Source organism: Dromaius novaehollandiae, chromosome 3, assembly GCF_036370855.1.
Source record: "Dromaius novaehollandiae isolate bDroNov1 chromosome 3, bDroNov1.hap1, whole genome shotgun sequence".
Classification (NCBI taxonomy): Eukaryota; Metazoa; Chordata; class Aves; order Casuariiformes; family Dromaiidae; genus Dromaius; species Dromaius novaehollandiae.
Genome location: NC_088100.1, coordinates 102,475,926 through 102,502,071, shown reverse-complemented (window position 1 = coordinate 102,502,071; position 26,146 = coordinate 102,475,926). Strand labels below are relative to the sequence as shown.

The 26,146-nt window shown below is 37.6% G+C and overlaps 1 protein-coding gene across 7 annotated transcripts in view; it reads right to left on the bottom strand.

Annotated features, from left to right (window-relative positions):
• The window catches only part of HHAT (hedgehog acyltransferase), a 192,876-nt gene that overhangs the window by 98,837 nt on the left and 67,893 nt on the right, over positions 1-26,146 (bottom strand). The gene's annotated exons all lie outside the window — the stretch shown is intronic.

The window sequence follows — 26,146 nt, the reverse complement described above, 5'->3', positions numbered from 1 at the left end:
TCCTTAACTTCTAGGCTGTCTTAAGTTATCACAATTCAGACATTAACAACAGACCACTAAACAACCTCCCCAGAACATTTTATATAGACCCAAAGCTTTAACCCTTTGTTACATTGTATTGGGATCAGCTGCATTTAAGTGCATTGTTAAGTAATTGAACATATATGCTTCAGAGCAAAAACAGATAAGGACCTTGCTAGCCAACTGTGCAAGCATCCCACTGTTCATTTTCACTAGCAGGTTTGCAAAAGTGGGGAAAAGATTGTGAAAAAAAAATATATGAAAATGAACTGCAGAAGGGAAAAGGAAAAAACCCATGCTTCTTGGGTTTTTTCAGCATCTTTTTCTTTCTATGCAACTAAAGTGCAAGACAATTTATAAAAATTAAGGCAGAGCTGAAGTACGAATGAGAGACACAAATTAAGTGTGTCTTAGAATGTGCCCTTTAACTGGTATTATGGAAATAGTTTTACTGCCCAGATAGTAATTATGTTTTCAAATTATATCATAATTATTCAAATGCAAGTGACCTGGTCGTGTATAAGTCTTAAAAACTGCTCACACACTAGAAAAAACAGATTTTAGACTGACTGCAAGCTGTAAGTTGATTATGCTGAAGCATTGCATGTCAAGCAATAATGTGTTCTGACTCAGTGAAAATGAGCTTGCTGAAAGCAAGGTGGGACACATTAATTAAATTTGTGCAGCATGTTGAAATTATAAAGTGATCTAAGTGTAAGGTGTCATTATTACCAATGTGCAAATATGTTTCTCTTAAAGAGTGAAAGAATGTACATGAAGAACATAGCCAGTGGTTCTTTATTGTCTAGAACCTTCAGCTTACTTACAAATTCTGTACTGATATAGCTGATGCTATAGATTTAGAATAGGTTTCTCATGACTTTTTAGAAATGATAGTCTCTCTTTTTGCATACTTGAGAAAGGGGAGTTGTTTACATAGCGGATAAAGTATCACATTCCAATTGCTCTTGAAATACATATAAAAATACTTTAAAAATATCCAATCTGCTCTAGTTAGGTTCAGGTGGTACATATTCTCTCACTAGGGTTCACTAAAGCTTCCCATATGTTGTCTGAGTGGAATAGATATGTGGAAAGACATATCAAGGCAGATAACAAGGTAAACAAAAGAAGATTTGTCATAACTGTAAAGGCTAAAAATGCAAATTCCATTCTTTCTGCTTATCTCACTTGGCCAATAAAGTTAAATTGAATGCCATCTTGACATACTGTCTATTCTCTGCATGTCCTGTGTGATTCAGGGTAGTGTATCTACTCAGATGAAGGCTCAAAAGATTTCTGTTTATTCTGAAATGATATTCAGGCACCTATGTGCATGCTGTTTTTTTATTGGAAACCATGAGTGGCTGTCAAAGCACATTCTTTCTTGTTCTACAAAAATGCTTATCCTATCCTCATCACTACCATATCTGAATGCCTTCTAGTACTGTATTAAAAAAAAAAAAAAAAAAAAAAAAAGGACACATTCTGTGGTTTATTCACTCTCCACAGAGGAAAAAAAAGAGTGTGCAATATAGTATACCAATTTGGCATGGAGGGAGACCGTGTGCAAATTTTTGTAGGCATACTGCTCTTAATGTTCAAGAAAACAAGGCTTGAGAACCCTGCTCTGCATATGAAGGGTAAAGGGTGATAAAGTTTACTGTGGTCTTTAGTTCAGGTAGCTGCTCACAACACAACTATATTACCAGATAGAATAAATGCCTGAAAAAAACACCTTTAACCTGCAGGTACAAAGCCCTGAACTGAACTGGTCCACCTTCTAAATCTTTAGAAAGCAATCTTCTGGGTCTCTGATCCCAAAGGGCCTAAATCTTGAACTTTATTTCATACTTTACAGGGCAAGAGTATAGAGAATGGAGATCCCATGTTAGCAGCAGCCTGTGATTGTGAAAACAATGCATGACAGTATTTAGTGCCAGCTGGACTGCTCCATGTAAATCTCATCGCGGCAGTCTATATAGGAACAAGAAAAGTTTCTCAGGAATAAGAGTTATAGAAGACAAAGCACTCTGTTAACATAACAGTATTGCTTCAAGGGCACACTGTATTGTGCCATGTAAGACAGCTAAGCCAGACACTATCTGCATGGTATAAAAAGCAATCAGGAAAAAAAAACAATACAAAATGAAGCAGGGTTGTTCTAGAATCTAGTTCCAAATTCTGTCCTGTCCTCCCGTGACACTTGATTTGTATGAGCAAGTACTTGACTGCACCTAAGAGGGAAACTGCTTGTTATATTACCCATTATACTTCTGTAAATACATATAAAAATACACATACCATCTATAAATAAGAAATACTGCATAATGACAGCCTACAAACACACTATGTCACCAGGAAAAAAGCAAAATTGACAAGGAGGTTTGTAAACAACTTAAATCAATCCACTGGAGGGGTAATAGGAACTATCCTTGAAGTTACCGTTCCAGGGGTAAAGCCAACTGTTAACAGCTTATAACTGAACCTAAACACTTTTCCTGGAGGAGGGAAGAGGAAGAAAAACAAACCTGTGAAATACCTTCCGATACTAAAACAGAACTTGCGCCCATTTTCCCACCCAAACAACCCACTGCACCGAGTAACAGCGAACAACCTGTATGAACCATATGGAGCCTAGTTTATATTTACATTATTTCCATATGCATTGGGTGCGTATATCTTGCTCAACACAGAGCTATTTTTAGCCAAAGCCTGAAATGTTTATCGAGACACAGGAACACTTCCCACAGAACATCATGGAAATACAGGGACGTAACAAACACTTCCAAGAGCCACAATACAGCATACGCTGCCAATCAATAGCACTCTATCTGCCGAGCTACCTACGCAGCAACAATAAGCTGGACTTCTGAAAAGTAGGCAAACACACTAAGGAGAATGCAGAGTAGGGCTGATTGACACAGAATAGACACTGTAATTAGGTGGAATTACTGGTCATCCCCACTATTGTTGATTTTATCATCATCAAGAATTATTTTGTGACAACAGCTAGATAAGGGCACCACAGTACTAAGCAGGCTGTCTGAAGGGTGAATGGGAAAAACTTTAAGAGTGGCAGAAATGATGAAGGCTAGAAAAAACCCAAGCTGACAGGGAATGAGAAAAAGGCAGATATAATGTGAGTAGATGTGTAAAAAAGAGACACAATAAATTTACCCATCACCCCCAAAACTCCAAACTCTCAAGTGCATTGAATGGAAAAGGTTAAGTTAAAGTATAAAATGAATTCAGAAGACAGAGAGAGACAGGCTTTCAGAAGAAAGCAAGCTAAAAAAAAAAAAACCTACCACAAGAAAGATTATACTGCAATAGAAAAGACTGCTCAGGTACAATGATAGAAAAAAAAATGCGGTTTTCAGTAATTTTCAGAATTGAAACAAAAAGCAAGAAAACCCTCAGAGCCTGTGAAAATCTCAGGTAAAACAGGGAATTCACAGCAAGGAGGCATAGGCATAAGATGATATTGTTGGAATGGGTAGATTCCTTATAACACACCATGTAAATACGGTGTTATGCTAACTCTTTAATATTCAAAACCTAATACATTTCATTTTCTACAACTCTGCTCATTAATTATACACACTGCAAGCAAAACATTAGAAAACTTTTGTGTTGTATCAGAAAATTGTGATCTGGACAAATTTTTATGCAACTAGCAAGTGTCTAAGTGAACATAGCCTACTTATTTCAAAGTTTATGTTAAGAATTTCAGATGTTTACTTTACATGAATGCATGAAAAGAATGGCACACAGAACCTACAATGCCTAACTCCAGAATACAGCATTTAATAGGCATCTTCATTTACAGAAGTGATTACCCTGGCTTCCCCTTATGCAGTTTTTTGAAAAAGTCTAAGAAAGAAAGGATAATTACAGCAAAACTTATAGCACAGTTACACACGTCCTTCACAACACAGGCGCATTTAAAGGTCCTTCACCTTCCAGATAAATTTCTTACATCTTAGTCTTTGATGTATACCATATAAACCTCAAGAAGGGTCAAGCCACAGCAATTTGAACTTGAATTAGGTGTAATTATCTAGGGAACAGGCAAAGATCTTGCTACTGGTTTCTTCACTCTTTCTAATCCCGGTAGCTGGATTGTAATAGCTGAACTCCCTTCTTGTCTAAGTCACTGTGTGAACAGGGGAGGGTGCACAGATGACCCAGTTTGGAAATTTCCCAGATAGCTTAAGACAGACAGTTGCAAAGGAATTGAAAGACAATGAAAATTTCACTCTCAGCGTCAATTATGTACACAGTTCGCATCAAACATTGCTGGTATGAACACTAAGTTAAGTGGCTTGGGCTAATGCAGAAATCTATACTTATCTGCTTAAAGCTGCCTTCTTTAGGTTATGATGAGAGCTCTTAAAATAACCTATGCTCCATGTAATTAATGATTGAGATCCTAATGCTAAAAATAATCAAGTGATACAAAACCAGGCTGCAGAAAAATTCCTAACTCAACTTATGAATCCTATACAACTCCTCTGGTGTTTCTTCCTCTGTAATTTACTTGGAAATATTTTGATCTCCAACTGTATTTGAAGTATCATTCATTCAAAGTCATCTGCCAGCAGGTTCTACTGACTTTTAATCAAAATATGGAAAGTGCTTAAATTTCACTTGGCTTCAGGTCATTACAATTTAATTCTTAGCTCTGCTACTAGCAATAGGACTCAAAATAATGATTCTGAACTTCTACTCTCTCCCTCCCCTTCCCCAATGCACAAATACGTTTTTTCTTCCAAAGACCGAAGCAAGGCAAATTAACACCCGTCTCAAGAGTCTCAGACTATGTTTGGCATACAGTGGTATTCTTCTGTTATCAAACAGATTTGATTAGCTGTTCTGCATGCTTCAATCAGATTTAAAAAACCAATATAACAAACAATTTCCTTTCTTTTTTTTCAGGGCACTTGCATACAGATCTTCCTGTGTTCTGTAAAACACTTCTTGCACAAGAATATTTTGTATCTGCTGCTCATTATTCATTATTGGGTTATGGTAGATACACTGCTAAAAAGCAGCCTGAAAGCAAGCATAACTATGAGATGCAGATGGCGATCTTGGTAATTTCACAAGAGCAGTAGGAAAGTATCACTACATAGGTAGGTAGCTGGGGCATTTGATTCTCTTTTGCTGTTGCTGAACTCCAGGAAAAGCATTGAAGAAATAGTGACAATAACTAGCTTTCAAGCTGTGAGAATCCTAAATAAGAAAGTGGGGGGGGGGGGGGGGGGAGGGGGTGAGACATCATCTGCCAGAAGAAATAAGAAACTAGCACCCACGCTGCCATAAAGATTATTGAATGACAAAAAGTAATGAAAAGGAAAAAACCCACCCCTCAAGACTTGAATGGACTATACCAGTGGTATTTCATACTCGTTAGCAACAGAGATTCAGGAAAGAGCACAAAACCCACTGTGCTGGCACCAATTACTGGCCCTGTTCCAAACATTCACCACCACAGCAAGCAGAAGTAATCACCCAAACAGATGAGGGTACAATGAGTAGCATTAGGCTGGAATTCTTTTGTCAGTGTTGCTCATTCAGCCTTGATACAATATTTCCAACCTCTTAAAAATTAAAAGAAAAAAGGAGAAAGAATGTGCCAGAGCAAGTGCACTTCTGGACAAGGCATTCATATCTTTGACTGCTGTAATGCTTTTAAACTCAGTCCTTAAAACGTTTGTAGTCTGATGATACTCAAAGTCACCTTTCTGATAGCACCACTAAAGCTGCATGTTGTCAGGAAAAGAAGAAAATTGCAAATATCAGAAGGCCCCTGAAGCTGAAGAGCTGTTAGGAACAGATTTTTTCCATTATCTTCTAATTCAAGTAGAAAAATACTTTATTCGAGGAAAAAAAAAATAAGACTACATAACACATAAGCACACTCAGTGTGTTTATCTACAGTCCCTACTTGGGCAGATGGTAACCTTTAAAAAAACTGAAAGAGAGCAATGACAGAAAATTCTCTCATCATCGCCTTAGAACTTCCAAATCCACACAAAGAGGCATCAACAGATAGGACGTGGAGGGGAAAGAGACTGAAAAACCTAAAACAAGCTCGAATGGTCGTCTGTCACAGACAGCAGTGTCATTAATCTGTGAGCAAATTTTGCCATCACCCTCTCTGGCAACCTAAGTCCTGTGCTCTCCTTTGATTTTTTGTTCAATCTAGTTTGTAAACGTATACAATTAGTCACGTAAAGTGCTAAGTTATTGGATTACACGTTTGCAGACAATCCGAAGTCTAGCAAAATGCTGGATTCCTTTCAGAAAATATACCAGGAACCAGATAAACTGCCTGGAGCACTCCACAGTAAGTGTGCACATAGGAACGGGGAGAATTCTAGTTTTAAGGCCCACTGATTCCAGACTGCTTAAGGAAATCCTACATGGGACTAGGACAAGTATAAGAAACTAGCCACAGAACTTATGTTTTCCATTGACCTTTCATCTTTCTTCACCCAGAAAAAGAGAGCTACTCAGGCCAAATAAGCTGTGATTCCAGTAAGAAAGTCAGCCATTTTCTGAAGCAGGTAGCTAGATGCTTCTAGAAATCCCAGATTTTCCACATCTTTCCCTTTCAATACACAGGTCTGGGTACTTACCCTCACCCTTGATCGTATGTTATATCACATGGCCAGCTGCATTTCCTTCTCTCCAGATTATTTGTCTACCCCTTCACCCCTGTTTTTGGTCAAAATTGCTTCATGATCAGTCCAGCATGTTTCTGCATTTGTAGATGATATCGTGGAGCAAATGAAGGAGTTAAAAGTCACAGGACCTCTGGAAGAAACTGAAAGAGGTTGGGAAAAAAAGCCAGTTTGTTACTCTAACAAACTAAGCTAAGAAAAAGGGAACAGTGAGAAACAATGACCTACCTTCATTCTTTAAGCAAAGCCACTTAGGGCCAAATCTAGAGAGGGACTAAGCAAGATGACACAGAACACAGCTACAGCCAGCTCTTGTGCAAGCAGGCTCTAGAAAGGTATTCTCAAGCCACATTAGCTGCCTAAATTTCCATTACAATAAACAGGATAAATTAAAAACCATGAAGATGAACAGGACTTTTTAAAAGCCAGACAGGTGAAAGATGGACCCAGAGCCAAGAATACCCCTGACACAAAACTACCCCATAGCACCTATATGAGATGAGGATTTACAGCCAAAATGGTTTTAGATTCAGATGCAAAGTCATGGCCTTTGGTTTGTTGTGTTAGAAACAGTCCATCTGTAAGCTACTAAGTAAATCAGGAGATATTCTGTCCATAGACAACATATTCTAAAATATTCAGTAGGTCCATCAGTTTGGATAATATTTAAATAATGCATCCAGGAATACAGACTCCTAGCACACAGCACAGTGTGCTCATCCAGTGTTTTGTACAAGACAAAACACACACCTTTCTCCATTAATACAGTTCTTTATTGGCCAGCCTGTATGATTTACCAGGATTGCAGAATCCAAACCTTAGTAAAATACTGAGAGCAAAATGTATGAACCCCATCCCTAGAAACTTGGCTTTATATCTTTAAGGACCAGGAAAATAGATAGCTCGGCTATAACAGAAAATGGTAGAAAGATGCTTGACATCAGATGAGGAACATTATTCTCACCCAAAAGGATCAATAAGGATCTCTTTCAGAGCAACTCTTGAGCAACTTGGAAAAAGAGACTTTCTGGAGACCTTCTTCTAAGCAGAGAAGGTTTTTCTCTCCAGATCAGAAAGAGAAGATTGTAAGACTCATTCATTTCTAGCTTTACATAAATCAAATAATTGAGAAAGACTTAACAAAAGTGGTTGTAGCAGTCCCTTGCCAGGGCTGAAAGACAGGGAGAAAAGCCTAACATAGCCAATTATAGTAACAACTATCCTAAACCCTCTCAGAGCCTCTTTCATAGAAAGATCACTTTTCTGTGGAATAATTACTTCTAACAGGTCCAATTCCATTTCTAACATGCATATTTTAATGCTTTGACATTTTAATGCCATCTGACATCAAGAAGCCCAGTCTCCTGAACTGCCAGAACATATTCCAAGCACTGTGTTCACCCTCCAAGTCATTTGACCATTCTCCTGAATTTAGTGTAATTGTTTCTCCACTGCCCAGTATAATGATTTACTCTTTGGCTAAATAGGTAGGAGATACTACCAAAAGTGAATGATAGCAATTTTTAGCCTATTTGTACATTTTGTGGCTACAATTTCTGTAAAGTAATGAGTAATCAAAGCCTGTTGCTCTTAGAACCACCAACTGCCCTTAAATTATGTTACTTCTATTACATACACAAAGGCCTCAGAAGACAGAATTGCTTCCACCTCCTCAACCCACAGCAATGAAGAAAAAAACCTCAAGTGTTCTTTACCTCAAATCAACAAACGGGCAGAATTTATGGGATTACCAGTAGGGATTTCCATCTCTGCTTCCCTTCACATCCCTAGGATCTGTACTTCCTCACTGCCTATTTGTAAACCTACTTTTCAAGAGGCAAAGCTTGACTGGCATCTGGTTTTGACTGTGGTCAATGCCTTCCTGCAGGAGAGCTGTTTGAGAAAGATTCTGGTTTAGATAATATTTCTATTCTTGGAGAAAAATAGGAGTATGGGTAATGGAATGAAGTGAGCCTTTTAGGGCTTCCTTCCACAGCCAAACCTCTATCTTCTATGGCTACCCTTTTTAAACGATTCCCATCTCCATTTTGGAAACTCTAGGAAAAAATTAAAGAGGAAACAGAGCAGTCTAGTGAGCAGAGATCTGACTTAGGAGACCCAGGATTATTTTCCTGGCTTTGCAATTCACATGTTGAGCAAGTCATTTCTCAACTTTCAGTTTACGTGTTTGTATAACAACTAATATTCTCACCAGAGCAAGACTCAGCAAGACAGGAACTAGTAAAAATCATGGAAGGAAAGCACAGAGCGGCCTCAGTGGTAGAAGTTAAAATGTACTCATGTCAGGTTTGTGTGGTACATAAATAAGAACTGTCTGGAAAACAGCATATGGCACCAAGTTTTATGGCAAGGTACAGTTCATAACTAAACCTATTGGTGGCAATACTCATGAAAACTTACCTGCTCTGTAAGGCACTCTGACATCAAAGGATTCAGGTGGCTACATCTTCTTCTAGTCATTAACTCTTTTACCTCTCCTGCATGAGGAAGAGGCACTGGAAGGAACGGAGGAATTCCTCACATACCAGAAAGTCCAACTGACTTCGGGAGCAATGAGTCCTCTATCATCCGTTTTTATAAAGGTTAGTGTTATCAACTTTTAAATATAAAGGTTTGGGATTTTGCTTGGTTCCCTCCCCATTATTTATACCATGAATTCCAAAAATGACGTGGCACAAACAGTAGCATATTGTTCCCCAAATCTAATTTTCCCTTACTGTTAGTGAAGGGATAAAACCCCCTCAGCTTGCATCCATGTTTCTCACCAGTACACTAATAAATCATATTAAAGTAAAGCAATTGAGTTGCCACATTTTCCCTATTACTTGTTTTGATACAGTGCATCTGTATGCTTATTATCTGGTCTTCAAAGTATTTTATTATACCTACTTTATCATAATGGCAAAATATTAGCACAATCTTCTGTGTATCTTTAAATTTACTGAATCCTATAGCTGTTGTCTTTACAAGGTAACTTTGGAAAACTACGCTCTACTAGTCACAAACATTATCATTTTACCTGTAAAGCACATATTAGAAACCAAAAACATTGTAGATTCAAATCCAGCAGATGAAGAAAGCTAAATATTTACACAAAAGGCTAGGAAGACAGAGGTGGATTAAGGGAGAGGCTGGAAATGCATGCACTGTGATCAGTGGGGCTCGTGAAATCCTTTACCTCAACTGTTCTGTGTCCTGTCAGATTACCAATACCATTTTGTCCACCTTTAACACCAAAGTGATCATTGTCAAGTATGCAGGCAACGAATACAGACCCTGCAGATCTTTCTGCTCTTCCAGTGTACTTCACTTCATCTCGACCATTAAATACCTGATATGAAGGAAACGGCCAACTGGTACATTGAGGTCAAGCGTCAATCATTCACATTTTTCACAGTTTATAGTAGATGTCTGAGATGATGACACAGAAGGTAGCAGGCAGATAGCCTGAAGGCAGACAGATTCAAATATGCCAGTTTTAGTTTTCCTTAAACCATATAGTTTAAGAAAAACACCAAACCGAAAATCAAGGATGTTGGCCTGTATTCATCCTTATTATTTATTATTATTTAGAAATCTTTCTCAAAGCTCCTGAGTGCTCTCTATAGCCGATGAAGAAAGACAGGCTCCCCCGATGCCCTGCCTGGCTCTACTGCTCCTGGAGGCACCCATCTCTCTCCATTGACTAGAAAACTATATAACTGACTGCATGTGACTCTCCACTGACTATATCTAGCTGTCTGGGGCAACTCCAGTCTCAGGTGAGATGCCATTATAAAGTGCCTTCGGTCAAATGGGATTAACTGAGGTTATCATCTTCATTTTTCCAACATTTTAGACATAAACAACCTTATCTTGCATACAAAAAAGGCAAAGAGAAACAAGCACATACACCACAGCTAGCCAAAGTTTTGTCTTAGACAATTCGTATAGTAAGAACAGAGATTTTTTTCTTGATTTGACATGTCTAAACAGTAAGACTTTACATTTCAGATGAAATCAGTGAAACACAAATAGTGTTTAGGAAAGAGTTAGGGTCAGCAAATACTATTTTCAGCTAGGTTTAAGCATTTCAGCTTGATTACGCAGAAAAAGAAACTCATACCCCTTTGATGTTGATCATAAATTAAAAACAAATCAAAATAGAGGAAAAAAAAGAGATGTCCAACAACAAATACTGGCTTAAAACACTTCTATAACGTATTTCAGGACTACAAAAGTACATGTCCATATGCTTTACAGTATATTTTGTTCAAAAGATAATTACTATCTGCCTTACCAAAAAATCATTTTACTTTCTGTCTATTTGTAGTGGGCTGTAAGTTCCAGAAACAAAAAATGGAATTTCATCCAGCTAAATACATATTATAATTCCATCCATCAGCTTTAGTCCACTTCACAAAGAAGTGCAGTTGTATTTCACAGACTCTAGAGTTTACAATAATTTCACTGTTAGTCTTCTGATGCTCTACAAGTCCTAACTGTGGGACTTCTTGATTGCTACTTTATTTTTAATGATCTTTATGACAAAACTGGGACCTGTAACATGAAGACTTTTGCATTAGCACATCTTAGGTCAGCATCAGGACCTAAGGTCACACATTTCTTGGGAGAGACACCAAATCTTTTTTATTTTTATAAACCATACCAAGAAGTCTGTTCATCTCAGCACATAAACATGAGGATCACTTTGAAACAAAGTGCATGCATTTTCAAGGTCTGAAGCTGCATGATATGGGGACACAAACAATCAAGCACAAGATGCTGACCCAACACCATGTTGTCAATAGCGCAACTTTTTTGTTTGATAATAAGGACGGAAATTCATTTTACCCCAGTGGAAAGTGCCTAAAAGGTTTATTCACATATATGTACAGTTTATTCACATGTTACTCCACTTTAAAAAAGGTTCTCTTCTTACTATATGCTGGCATAAATCCTCAAATTGGCAATTCTCTGGATTGCTGATACTTACATTAAAAAAATCTACAAAATAAGTAACAATATCTTTCCTACAATAACCTTTCCTACATACTGCCCTCACAGGACTTCTGTTGGCAATACGATGGGAGTCAGTATGCTTTGACCACTCAGTGCTCAGACTCTATGGTACTTCAATGACGTGATTATTACACAGTCAAGATGCATGCTGCCTTCAAGACACTGATCTTAATCAGCATAAAGATATGTTGGCTTTCTGTGATTAAATGATTTGTCACTCTGATCCTAAAAAGGATTTGTGCATCTACAACTCTATAGAAGACATGCAACTCCAACACATTTGCTTCCACAGCTGAAACATCTTAATGAAAGCAGTCATTATTTTTCTAATTTACTTCTGAACTCTTCAGAGACACCACCAGATGAAGCTTAACACTTCTGCCTGAATATTGCTTTCTGAGCCTTTGTTATAAGCTGTGCTTAAGGTGAGAGAAATACAAGAAAAATAATTTCAGGCTTTCCCCATTGACTTCATCTGTGCACTTGACAGCACTTCATAAAAGGTTGTTTCACTACTTACTTTCAGAGTTGGACCAAGTTTTCATCTTTGGTCAGATCAACGGATGAGGGAAAGAACATTTAAAACAGTAAAGCAAAGCACAAAAATAATCTGATGAGGAACTAGGGGCATGTATGCTACTTGAAGCTAACTTTCTGAAGCTAACTTTTCAGCAATATGCCTCTCATCTGCGATTACTGAAAACAAAACTCCCTTTCCTAAGCACTGTTGAAAAAGCAACAAAGGTTAATGTTTTTATAATACAGATACTTCTCTTGTAATACTGAAGTATCTTTTAATTTGGTTACATAAAGCAAATAAGACCATGTCTACTTCAAGCAATACTATGCATCACAGTACCACATCTGAAGAGGACCTGCAGTTTTGTTGGTGCACGCCTTAACTCTTCTCATGCTACACAAAATTCACAGATTGTGCCCAGAAATTCAATTACAGTCAGTTCAATCCCAACTTTTCATTTAGTTACCTCTGTGCTGAAATTTTCATTATTAATTATTGATAATCAAAACCCAGAAGAACGAACTTGGTTTCACATCTGCAGGAGAGTACAAATAACAGAAGATTTGCTTGCAGCAGCAATTTCTGCCTATCGCATCAAACACTTTGTCCCTATCAAGATTGTTCTTCACAGAAGTGCAATGCTCGTGGCTTCTATGTAATTTCTTTACTTGGAGTCAGGACTTAATTCCTACCTGCTAAAGCAACTACTGTAGGCAACTGGCAACCACCATAAGACAGAATGTCCTATGGTCTACTTTACTACAAACCAAAAACTGAGGCAAAACCATGAACAAGAAGTTGCGAAATTGATCATTGTAACTTTTGCTCCTTAACCAGTGCTCTTGACTCGTGCAAAGCTCTGATCAGGCCATTCAAAACACTAACACATCTTCAGTTCTGGAATCAGGAATCGGGAATAACAGGGAAAATTTTGCAAAGATGTGTATCTCAAAGAAGTAGAACTATTGCCCATAAAAGCAGGGAACACATTTCCAATAAAAATGATGGAAATCCTGGCATCTGGCATTTGTTCTTGAAACCAGACTGAGTGCAGCAGAACCAATACTGTAGTAAACAACAAATCACTGCTCCAGACTATTGGGGAACACAAAGAAGTTATTCTCCAACTCAAGCCTAGGGATGATACAAATATTCTTATGGAAGCCTAGGGATGATAAAAACATTCAGGTAATAGACATCTCAGTGTGTCCAATCACTGAAACTAAATTAACCCAGGAAATAAAATTTGTTTTTCTATTACTGAAATCTTACTGTTCATCTGACAAACAAAATTAAAGACCACTGACCCTCCTTGCTACGTTTAAGATTAATTATTTTCATGCCAATATGCAGAGAATCATTTTGAAATAATAATCTAGAATTAAAATGTGAATCTGAAGCCTATCATATTTTAAGGTACTCAGGTGTTTCCTAAAACTGTCTTTGATTATGTAAAATCTGTATTTTGCATTTGTAATTTTTATTTTGAAAGGAATTAACTGTGAAAGTAAATAATACCAATCATCTTCCTTAAGGCACTTCTAATGCCAAAGACTTCTAATCTCTAAACATGAAAAAGGGAATATGAAAGGAAATTACGTTTTAATTCCACAGATTCAGGGTTGATCAGCTTTGAAAAATCGGCCTATATATTTCCTTTTTGGCAATAGATTATATGACTGAAAAAGCAAGCAACAATCTCTCACATTTTCAGAAGGTTCCTAAGTGACTGCAAACGCAAGGAAAGTGTCTCTCTGCTTCTAAGAAGAACAAATCTGTGCAGGTAGCCCCCTTCTTGGAGTGCATTTCACCTTTACAGTGGTAATTCCAATCTAAATCAATAGTGTGCAAAAGCGAGTGCACACTACAGACTATCATATATGAAGATACCACTCCTGACTCAAGAAGCTCCTGAATCACAAATCACTGAAGCTATTTTATTGACAATGTTTAACCTAAATGTACATACTTCCTTGCTAGGTGCTCCATTGCTGATCGCTAGCAGAGACAGAGTGCTTGGCCAGAGTGAGCTCTGCTCTGATCCAGAATGGTTGCTCTTATATTTGTGGTTAACTTCTGGCTCTGGCCTACCAGGTTCCCCACTTGTCTCCAGAATTTGAGGAACCAAAGAAGAGACCTCAGATGACCCTCTTTTCTTTGAAGTGGAGGTACTATCTCCAGTTTAAGCACCTTCCTTCAAAAGGCACTACCATTTTCTCTATTGATACTTTGATCTTAGACAAGTTAGCACTCATATAATTGAAAAATTAATAAAAAACCTCTCAAATGATTGATAACCTGTTTCTTATTCAGCACTTCATAATGAAAGAAAAACGATTCCAAATTCGAGGATCCCATTCTTCAGAAACATAGAAATGTATTTTGTCACTCAGTCATGACCTGCTACAAGTGTTACGTACAGTTATTTGGCACCATTTACTTTATTCTGGCAATTCTACTCCAAATAGGGAATATGAATGCAAACTCTCGCTTTATACTGAGTATACTTATTTTGTTGATTCAGTTCAAAATCACAGTGAGGGGGGAAAAAAATATCATAAATATCACCAAAAAGTACTTCTACAGATAGAGAGATAGAAAGATGATGAAGCAGGTTCCCACTGCTACTTTAACCATCTCCATTTTGCTGTTTACATAGTTTAAAAAGAACAAGACACTGTAAATATTTCATTTCTTCTCATTTATTAAGAGCTACATTACAGAAAGATTCCACCATATGCCATGTCTGTTTTAACAGCTGACTGTCAAATGAAGCTCTGAAAGAAGTACTAATGTCTACCAGCTGCTGGTACTATCAAGTACATTTTACAAGACAGGTCCTTACTGAACAGGCACAGAGTTCCTTTCCAGAAGGCACTTATTAAAGTTCATTTACTAAAATTTCATCTGTGATTTCCAGGAGAAGATAATCCCTTCCCTTGAGATCAATGGTAGAATTTAAGATGTCTCATCACTAGTCAGTAAACGTTCTCACTTGGCCGTCAACTAAAACTAACTGACTAAAGTCTGTTCTGAAGCTCTGTCTATTTAAACAGCTGCAATTATAATCATTTACTTCTAGTGCGCAAATAGTTCCTCTTATCTTGAGGTACCTTCCTAAACAAAAGGTTTAAGCTACATAAACAGCACCTTTCTGCAAAAGTTTCATGTAAAGCTGGTCATTTTTATTTTGATTTCTTGGAAAGCTTTATTCTGGCTGGATTTCTTATTGTTTGGCAGAGGAATTACTAGCACCTCTATGATACCGCTAGTACTTGAAAAAAACTCCAGTTTCACACCCAAAAGCCTACAAGTCCCACACTGAGTCCCCATAGCTGGAAAGTCTGAAGAACAGATCCTCAGTATTTGAATATAGATTTCATTCAATTCAGAATAGGAATATAGTTTTCAGTCGTGTTTGCAGAGTCATCAGGCAGCAATGAAGCACAAATAAAGCCAAGGTAGTTCTAGACTAGCTAACTCAAACACTGACAGCAGTCCAGCAGTACTCAGTTTAATACAAGATGATACAGAGTACAGTCTAAGTAACATACAGAAACTGAGACAGATACATTTTTCTAACAAGCAACATTTTTGCTGCTGTGTCCATAGCCAAAAAAAATCCTGGGAACTGTTGTTTCTTAAGGACCTTAAGGACTATCAGCCTATCTTACAATCCTATAGTCAGCCTTCTGCATTTCACTGTTGCTGTGTGTTTGCAAAAATTTCTATCACTGAGCAAATTTATTATTACTTATTGTCAAGAAGTTTGTTTGTTTGTTTGTTTAAAAAAAAGATCTACAATGTGTGATTTCTTTTAGACAATCTGTTAATCCTCCAGAGATGAGATAATCTCTCCTCCATGGCAGGATCAACTCTACTCAGGTTGGTCTTGGAAGATGTTTGCTCATGAATTGTTGCTATACCCTGAACACGTTCAGATGAGAAAAGTTGAGTAACTCATGGCCTACTTTGGCTCACTGCTTCGATCCATCCAAAAGAGATTGATTTTTTGAATGTATTTGAACTTGGCAGAATTCAGAGAAACACTACTGAAGGTTTTGCTCTAATATAACGTTATCTCCTTATCACTGCTCAAAAAATTAAGGTCAGTATTTAAAATTACTATGTCTCACTAGCAGGTTGTATATGTCTATATTGAATATTTTCAGAGCAATAGTCTAATGCAGATTTTAAAAGCAATTCATTGTACCAATATGCTAGATACATTTTAAAATAATCTCTAAACTATCAGAATTGTCTCCAAAAAGCACTAGCACATGGCAACACCATTATCCTTATAGCTAGCTGAGATAATACTCATTATGTAACAGCAATATAAATCTATGAAAATTCACAAAAAATAGTTGAGGAATACTTATTATTTACACATCTCATTCAATTCACATGAGTCAAGGTGGAATTCTATTTCATGCTTTTTAAATTCGGAGTAAAAAATCAAACTCAAGTGAACAAACTCCATTTTGCTATGCACACAAAGCAGAACATCAGACACTTTCTGAAAGGTTGAGATACTTTTCAAATGTCCAGTTGATGTCTACTTTAAAAAAAAAAAAAAAAAAACTTTCTTGATTTTTGAGTTATGTTGCAGGGAAAACACTAAAATTTTCTAAGGAGAAAGCAAACAAGGGCCATGTGACAGCAGATAAAAAGTATTATGCTTTAGCTTCTATGACCTTCGCTCATTCTTCAGCACTGCATGGAGGTACTGAAATTACATTTTGCGATATGCAGGGAGCCTACAGCATGGGTTTTTTACTACACTATTTCAGACAGTAAGATAAATATAAATCTCCAGTTTTTGACCTCCTGTTCCTTCAAAAATGAGAGTTCTACCCAATTATTGTTGATTTGTGAACTTCAAGAGGCAGGTCTGCACAGCACTTTGATTCACCTGGCTTCATTTCCACAGGAGCTAGGGAAGGAGTGTCCCCCTTTGAACTGCAAAATGTAAACGGCATGTATTTGCAAAGAAGGTAATTAACATAATTTATACTATATATATATTAATTGATTTTTTCTTATCTGCTTAAAAGGACACTTTTTATCGCAGTTTCCTATTTATGTTCATAATCTGCCCAAATTAAATGTAATTAAGAGCACAAACATACTGCAAAGAACGAACGATATTTTGGGGGTTTTTTAGCCTAAATTTTTATCTATGATAGAATGACTCCAAATGTAGTATTTACTTCCTGCCCTGTTTTATCATCTGTTCTTGGTGTTATGTAAAGAGCTTATAACAAATATCAATGTTTAGCTCTTATATAGCATTTTTAATCCATAGATCTCAAAGCATTTTACACAGCATAATCACTCTCCTGCTTCAGATCCAAAAAGAAAAAGCATGGAGATCTTCAGGGTGAAATTCTGATCTTGCTGAACTCCCACAGACTGCAACGAAGCTAGGATTTCACTTTACATTATAGTACCACAGATCAGTTAAAACTCTTGGGGTCAGCATTCGTATCCTCAGACTGCCAGGTCCCAGAGCCTTCCATTTCACCATACTAGTGGCCTGTGATTTGCATTCAGCAATTCCAAATACCATTTAGGAATCAGTCCAGAGAGAGTATGATTTTCAATATAGTGCCTTATCAAGCTTAATATTCATTAAAATGCCTCCTGTTCCACACAAGCAGCACTTCTCTTAGGTATCTTGCTTACAGCTCTAAAAATAGTAAAGTTGCCATCAGTGCTGCAGATAACTGCAGTGAAGTCCTTTACCCAGGGTTTACTACTGAAATCAATACTACTGCAGACACACACACATCAAGGTCTAAGGACTCCACTCAGGTGTCGCAAGATATTTGTACCTCCACATTGAAACCCTCAAACCACCAGAACTGTGGGTAACTAGACGTGTTATCAAGCCTCCTACCTTCGTCCTTTCTTTTTGCCCTTTAGATTTGTTTCTCATGCCTACTCTTTGCATCTTGCATAGATCTAATGTAGATCTTACAGACTTCCTTAGCTCTACAAACTCACTTGGAAAATTCAGAGACCCTAGAACTACGACCTTGAACTCTACTTATACTTATGCATAAGAGCTTACAGGATCAGGGACAGAGACTGAAAGGCAGACTGTCATCTACCATACAGGGTACTGGAATATTGATCTTAGTGAAACTGCTGCATGCTACTGAAGTACCAAAAATAAGCAGTAATAGTATCTATTTTGGATACAGATAACTCATCTGTTAATGTACTATCCAGATAGGATGATCTGAGAGCGTTTTGTAACTTACAAATTCAGATTAAAGTTAAGGGGTTGGTGTTTAAACATTCTGTATCACAAGCTGTCTCAGTAACACATCTCTGCAAGCCTGCAGACAACATTCAATCATTAAATTTTAACAAATCACCTAACTAGATGACTGTCTAACTATGGAACCAGGCGAGGCCAAGCCAGCTGACCTCAAGCACAAATATTTGAAGAAGAGCCATAATCTTCAGGAAAGGATTCAAAATACTTAAATCCACAAAAATGCTCCAAGTTGTAAGGTAGCTAAGGAAGACAAATGTATGCAAGTTTTACTGTTTTGTTGCCCAATGAGATAAAGAGAATCATTCTGTATCTCACTGTTTCAATCCGCACTTATTTTGAGCAGCTGCTCCTAGTACCTCTTACCACACACAAACTACCCACTGTCTGAATTAGTACTTTCAGGAAGAAAAGGCAGACATAAAAAAAAAAAAAAGCAGAGGAGATTAATATATTAAAGTGTTATCTCCTCAGATGCAGACCACCTAGAATAGGACTGTCCTGCAAAACTACGAGGCCAGCCTTATGGACTGCCGTCACTCCCTACAACATTCGCCATACAAAGAAAGATGACAAACAGATCACAGCTTAAACACGAAAAGCTTCATCTGTTCCCAAGCTTAGCTGAGTGTAGAGGAGGTACTAGTGCAGAAAGACAAATTGCAGCACTTCAGGTACTGCCAGACAGTTCTTTGGGCCTGCAGCTAGGTAGAATATATTACAGCAGCCTCTAGGTTGCTCTAGTTTATTACAGATCAGGTGAAAATTGACTCCATGCTGAGGAATTGCAATTTAGCTGTATGCACTCCTCCACACCCACAAGAGTTAAGAAAATAGGACTATATGCTAACACACAGCATAAAAGTCTACAAAACGTTAGGGCAAGGCTACCCTCTCGTGGCAACAATGTTGCATAGCAGGTGAACCAACCTGAACGCTTCCTAACAGAGCTAAGGCAGCAGGGCTGCCTCTTGAAGGCATGATACTCCCAGACTCAAAATAAAACTCACATTAAATACAGAAAACCTGAATGTCATTTTGGTTTATCTGGATTGATATTTCCAATACTATCAGTACTTTCTAATTTATTGAATTAATAGACAGTCAGATAAAGCCATTTTAATTTAAGGATTTATTAGCCCTGCATATGGCAGGGGAAACAGGACAGGTGGTGTATAACATTTCTTTCAAAGGGGAGGATGAAAGGTAACCTCACAGCAGCAGCTGTTAAGATTACAAAGGTTTAGCCTGAATCGTGTGCTGGCTAAGGTCTCATTTATGGCAGTTACACTGCATAGAACTAATTTACCAGAAGTCGGGAGTAGAAAAGAATGTTTTTTCATCCTGTTTTTCCATGTTTTTTTCCAACTCTGGTCTACGTTTTAACACTGCCAATACACTGTCATGGAAAAGTGACACACAACTTTCTGAATCACATCTAAAACATACATTTTTTATGAAATGAAAACATACAACGTTTCAGCCTTGAAACTGAAATTTGTTTTATACCAATTGCATCCTACTACTTCAAAGTTGTAACTATGTCTCTCTGCATGCCAAAGCTCAAATACAGTTCACAACACGAGGAATAAAAAAAAACATTAAATACGAAAAATTAAAATGAAGTAATCAAAAAAACAGAATTAAGCTGAAATTTGTTAGTACGTTTAGACTTTGGTTTAAAAAACCCTTTATACATATGCTTAGCTTTAACTACAAGTGTTTGGTAGAACCACAAGCACTGCATAAATAAAAAAAAAGGTTTTTTTTTTTGATAAATACTGTTTCTTATACATTCAGTTTTGTGTGAAGCAATCTGAAATGCAGGTTGCTTCAGTTATAAAGGAAGCAGAGATGCTCAGAATGAAATTGCATGTAAATTCCAGGCAAATTCTGCACTTCATAATCAGAGTCAGGAGCCAAAAAATGTATCTGTGACATAATTCCATGGACTTTACCAAGAATAAATTCAGAATCTCAGGTGGTTCAAGACTACTGGCCACATACTTTCTTCTGTTATATTGAAATATACCCTTTGATCTATTTCCATTAAACTACTCAATAAAATTACTAAAAAGTGTCCTGAACTGATCTCAAAATATTTCATTTTCCACCAACTGCATATTTCCTGCTTGAAGACAGTAACTCAAACACACTGCCACAAAAATAACAAACTGTTTTAATTCACAGTTGCAACACATAAACACGATGAGATCTGTACCTTGTTAATCCCGACTTCCCCACTCCAACAGTTTAAGTTAAATGTCACATTTACATAACATTTACATAAAGATTCAGTTTTGTTTATACAAAACAGGCCTTCTTTTTGCAACATGCTTGATTATAATTCATTATGTAACAACAGATTGTTTTCTCTATTAAAAAAAAAATTAATTCTGAGAAGGCATTTGAGAAATTGTAGTTGCTCTGAAGCAATTTGGAATTATTCTTCATTATTGCCTGACCAAGATTTTACTTATGACAACCTTAGTTTTTTGGACATACTTATGTCTGTTACACACAGCAAAAGAACATTATTCAAAGAGCCCCCCACTACAGTCCACAAGAGTTTAGCTGTAGACTCTTAACAGCAAGAAGACTGGGTCTTGCTGTTGGGACCTTTTTAGAAGCTTCTAAGCGTTACCTAGTTTTGTTACGCCACTTGAGTGACTTCAACGGGAACTGAATTAGACCAGTGCTGACCATTTCCAAAATTGCCAACGTCAGCATACATTGCAAAACTTTTCCACCATTTATGAAAACAGAGCTCTCAGAACTCCGCAGCATGGCTGAATGCAACTACAATATTTTATGAAAGACCTACAGCTTACAGCTCCTCCATGCAGGGGTCCTTACGGATAAATGCATTGCAATTCTCTTCTGTATTTTAAAGCTTTAAAATCACTTCCACTGAAACCGTAAAGCCCTTTATTGAAAGTTAATTTAAACGAAAAGGAAGAATTCCTAAGCTAATTTCACTACTCCTTTATAATAATATGTACACTTTAACCTTAAAACTACATAAATATTAGACAGAAACTCATTCAATCACATCAGGGAATTACTACAGTTGCTTCCATTAGCCACAAGACATTGTTGATAGCTGAATGTGCCTAACTTATGTGCCTAAACAAACCTAACTTATTTAGTCACAAAATTTCAAATAAAGCTCTTCCAGTGCTATTTGCAGGGCTGTCTCGAATACATCATATCCACATCACAAGATTTACAAGACTGTTCTTCTTACCTCCCTGGCTATAGAGGTAAAGTAATATTTCCCATGCACCTCAATTTTGTCACTATTGTTACTGTGGGGCTTCTTTGTCCAGAGGATGTTTTTGCAAGGTAACTTGGAAATATGTGTTAGTCTGATCTCCTCTAGAAATCTGTTTCACAGTTGGACACCCTTGACTAAAAATACTTTTTCTGCTATTTTCACTAGTTTTATCTGCGCTTCTCCAGAACAACACAGTGATCCAAGTGGGTCAAGGCTGGCGAACAGTTGCTACAGTCTCATGCTCTACTAGTCCTTGCTTTCTTTAAAGACTTGGAACTAGAGGCAGAAAGCACCCAGAAGAGAGAACAAGAGCACAGTAGTAAGATGTCTGAGCAGTTGCATATATCCTACATGCCCATATACATACTGTAAGGCCCAAATTTCACAGGCAACAGCAATCCCATCTGCATGCGACAAACATAAGCCACTAGATCCTTCCTCAGGGAGTATATCAATAGATGCAAATGGAATAATGCAATATGCTACTCACATATTTGGCAGTTTATGCAGTGTTACATCAAGTAGAACCATGTACATTAGGTTTGCGCTGCTAGGGATGGCTAAGGTTATTAGACATAAACATTTTTTCTTCATCCAGACACAGTGCTGCTTAATCGATACAGTACGTTTGTGCCAGTGGTGGTACAAGTGAGAACAAACCTGGGACATGAAGTTGTTAGGGGCATGTAGTGCGTAATGAAAAAAAGTATTGCTTATTCAATGGGTCTCACGTGGAGGCATTGGCTACATACACTGTATCAAATACATCTGTTCCAATCAGTCACCCTGGACTCCCAGGCAAGGTGGCACAGAGAGATTGTGCAAAATTACTTAGACTTAACCTCATTTGGAACAGATTGGCCAAACCCACACAACACAGAAATTGCCCTTAACTCCTAAGAGTACTATTCTGTGTTTGTTTTTCTCAGCTCAGAGTATCTGAAGGAATGTGAGGGCAGTGCTTGGCCTGTATTTATGGCATAAGACTGAGGATATGTGATAACAGTGTGGCCTGAAAAGACTGAAGTCCTGAGGGTGCAAAGCCACTGGGGCAATACTGGTGGGCTGTGTAGGGCACAGGAAGACGAAGTTGGTGTAATCTTGTCCACACCACTTATTGGAAAAGGTCGGTGGAGTGAACGATCCCCAGAACCACACTCAGATTTTGTTCTTGAGGAAAGTCGTTCACTCCAGAAGGCAGTTTGGAAGTATATTGCCATTTATGCAGTAAAAGGATGATTAGGTGACCAGGACACGGACTGAACTGAGAAGTGAAGTTTTTTGACAGAGCAGACATACTGAAAGAGATAAGAAAAAGGATGTATCCCTAGTGACTTCAAAGACAGAAGCAGTTATCTGAATACTTCCATCAATCCTGTTGCAAGAAAGGTGGAATTTTTAATGTTGTGCTGTCTAGTTCAGCTAGAATGTCAGTAATATTTTATGGGCAGCCATGCTCAGAGCAGCAGAAAAGCTGTGTAGCATCAGCTCTCAAAGGAAGGTCATCTTTCAGGCTGTCTTCGTATTGCACCCCACCAGGAAATCTGCATCTGCGTTGGAGCACAGAATCACCACAGATTTTGCCTAGGAATGGAGTTAGAGAAAGGGTGTAATATAAAGTGGAAGAGACTGTTAGCATCAGATGTTGACTTTCCAAGACCTGGGTGCGCTAAAGAGAGAAGGGAAGTTTGACTGTTTGATTTTTTCACAGATGTAGAAAATTGTGATAGCAAGAACCGCTGGGTTTTTTACTGCTCTCACTAAACAGCAGGAGCATGGATCGCTTAAGCTTGGAATAGCTTGAATATTGTTAAGGGCTTCAGTGAGTGACTATGATTCCCACGGAGGTTACAGTTAGATAGCAACTTCTCAGCATCTCAGTAAAGAATTCTGGTGCCCTTTGGAAGAAAACATCTGCAATTTAAAAAAAAGTAGCTAGGAAAAACTGATTGTTTTAATTTACTGAACAAAGGACTTATCAGTCCAGCAGATCATTCAATGTCATTATTATTCTGTTAGTCTTTTGGGTAGCACAGCAACATGCAAGGTCATAGTATTCCACAGAGAATGAGAACATGAGTGAACTAGCTGATGAACAGACTTTTCCCTGTTATGTTCTGTTTTTTTCAGCAGACAGCCAAATTTAGAAACTTAATGCCTCTTTCTCCATGGGACCATTCTGCCCTTACATACAGGTATCCTGGTTCTAAACAAAATCAATAGGAGTGGCAATACATTTATTGAATTTTGACCCTAGAAGACAAACTATGCCTTGCTTCATCTGAGGAAGCTAGAAAATGGGATGGTTTTGAAGCCTTTCATCTGGAGAACCTCTGCACCAGGAAAAAAGCTAAACTTAAATAGCCTGAAGCTCTAAATAAGGTAAAGTTATAATGAAGCATGGGGTGAACACTGAGTGTTGGTAACAGATGGACACCTTTGGATGATGTTGGGGGTTCACGGTCCTGCAGCTCTTTGCAAAGCTGCATCTGTTACGGAATGAATATGATTCACACTTTTTCAAAGGCACAGCAGTGCTGAAAGGGTGGCGATTTTTCAAAAAGATCAGGCCTCCAGGGACTGTCATTCTTCTCCACTTCTCTGGTCAGCATCGCCCTAAAGGAAGCATTGTTTGGCATTAAGAGAATAAATATTCTCATCTGTTCAAGAATTTATTTCATCCAATGCCCTGTTCTCAGCACTGGATGAAATGCTTGGATAAAATGGCTTCAGTGAGCAAACAGCACTAGGCAGTCCCTCTCTTGCTCTATCTTCCATAGTAAACTGTTACCTCAAATGCTACTTTTACTCATTTTGAACTCTCTCAGAACAGAGTGATGAGTGTGTTGTAAATGCCTAAATTTAGAAAACACATTTTTTTCCTGTAGTGACAAAGAAAAAGTTGTTATTATCTGTTTGTATAGTACTTGTTTGATTTGTATAGCTTTGCTCAATAATTTTGCTGATCCTAAAAGGAGAAGTAACAATTACTTTCTTTTACGCCACAATGTGAAAACATTCAGCAAATGGTGGCCTTCAAAGTATGGCAGTACATATTCAATGGACAATATGAGAATATAGTTTTCATAATGAAATCACTAATTCTTCTCCCAGGAATTTCCAGGCTCCGTGTTTGATCAAAGAGTATGATGCTGCTTACAAATATTCAAGGCCCAGACCTTGAAACAGTCGTACTCAATAGCACTTGAATTTCACAAATAGCAGTTCCTTGATGCCAACATATTTCAGCATGCAAGTAATGTGATTAGAAATCTAGTTGTACAATCCAGGTCAGTCCAAACCTGTAAACAATATCCAGTTAACTTTTTTTAATATAATATGCATTCTTCCATAATACCAAATATAAAAAAGTTCAGACTTTTAAACCTTTCTGAGCTTCTTAAGTCCATGGCAGAAGCATAGTTCAAGCCACAGCTAGACCCACAGGAATGAATATATTTTATATATATTTTTGCTAGGAATACAGAAGAGTTTGTGTAGCTCTAATTCTGTGTCACACTGTGTGTCATGCTTCACTCAAGCAAGCCATCTATTGTGTATGCCATGCTAAGTACAGTTCTAGTCCTCTCAATTAGCATCTTAATAAGTGATTTAGCCCAGTGTGTCCTTTAAGCTGAGACTATTTTTACCTTTGCTGGCCGCATATTTGAAAATGTCACAGTTTGCTCCCTGCTCCACTTTGGGACGCAATACTTGCACTTAAAACAATGTAGTATCTCCTAAACATTTCAAATCTCATGACTCATAGATTTTTACCCCTGCTGCAACTGGTTTTTTTTTTTAATAATTATTAGTAGTAGTAGTAGTATTTCACATCTAGAAGCCCAAACAGTGAAGGGGACCTTTTGTACCAGGTTCTATATGAACACACAAGAGAAGATCTGCAAGTTCTCAGAGGCAGAGACTGTCTAAATAGACAAAATCAAGAAAGGTAAGAATTTTTTAAGGGTCACATGACAGATGAATGGCAGAGATGCAAACCAAGTCTTCTGCTACCTAATCCATCCTTCATCTACTAAACAATGGTTTCTTTCAGTTAAGGAAAACCAAACAAAACTCATACTGATATAGCAGAAGTAAACAATATTTGTTCGTTAACAGAACAGTTATAAAGAAAGTGTCTAGTGGTTCAAGTTACTGATAGGGGTAGGTGACAAACTAAGAATGAAGTATTATTAGAGGTGTCTCTAAGGTTAGAACGACATGCTATTGCACAGGAGTCACAGTGAGCTTTGAAATGACGACATTTTAGTCAAAAAAGAGAACATTCAACTCACTCAAATTCAGTGGCTGTTTGCATATGACTA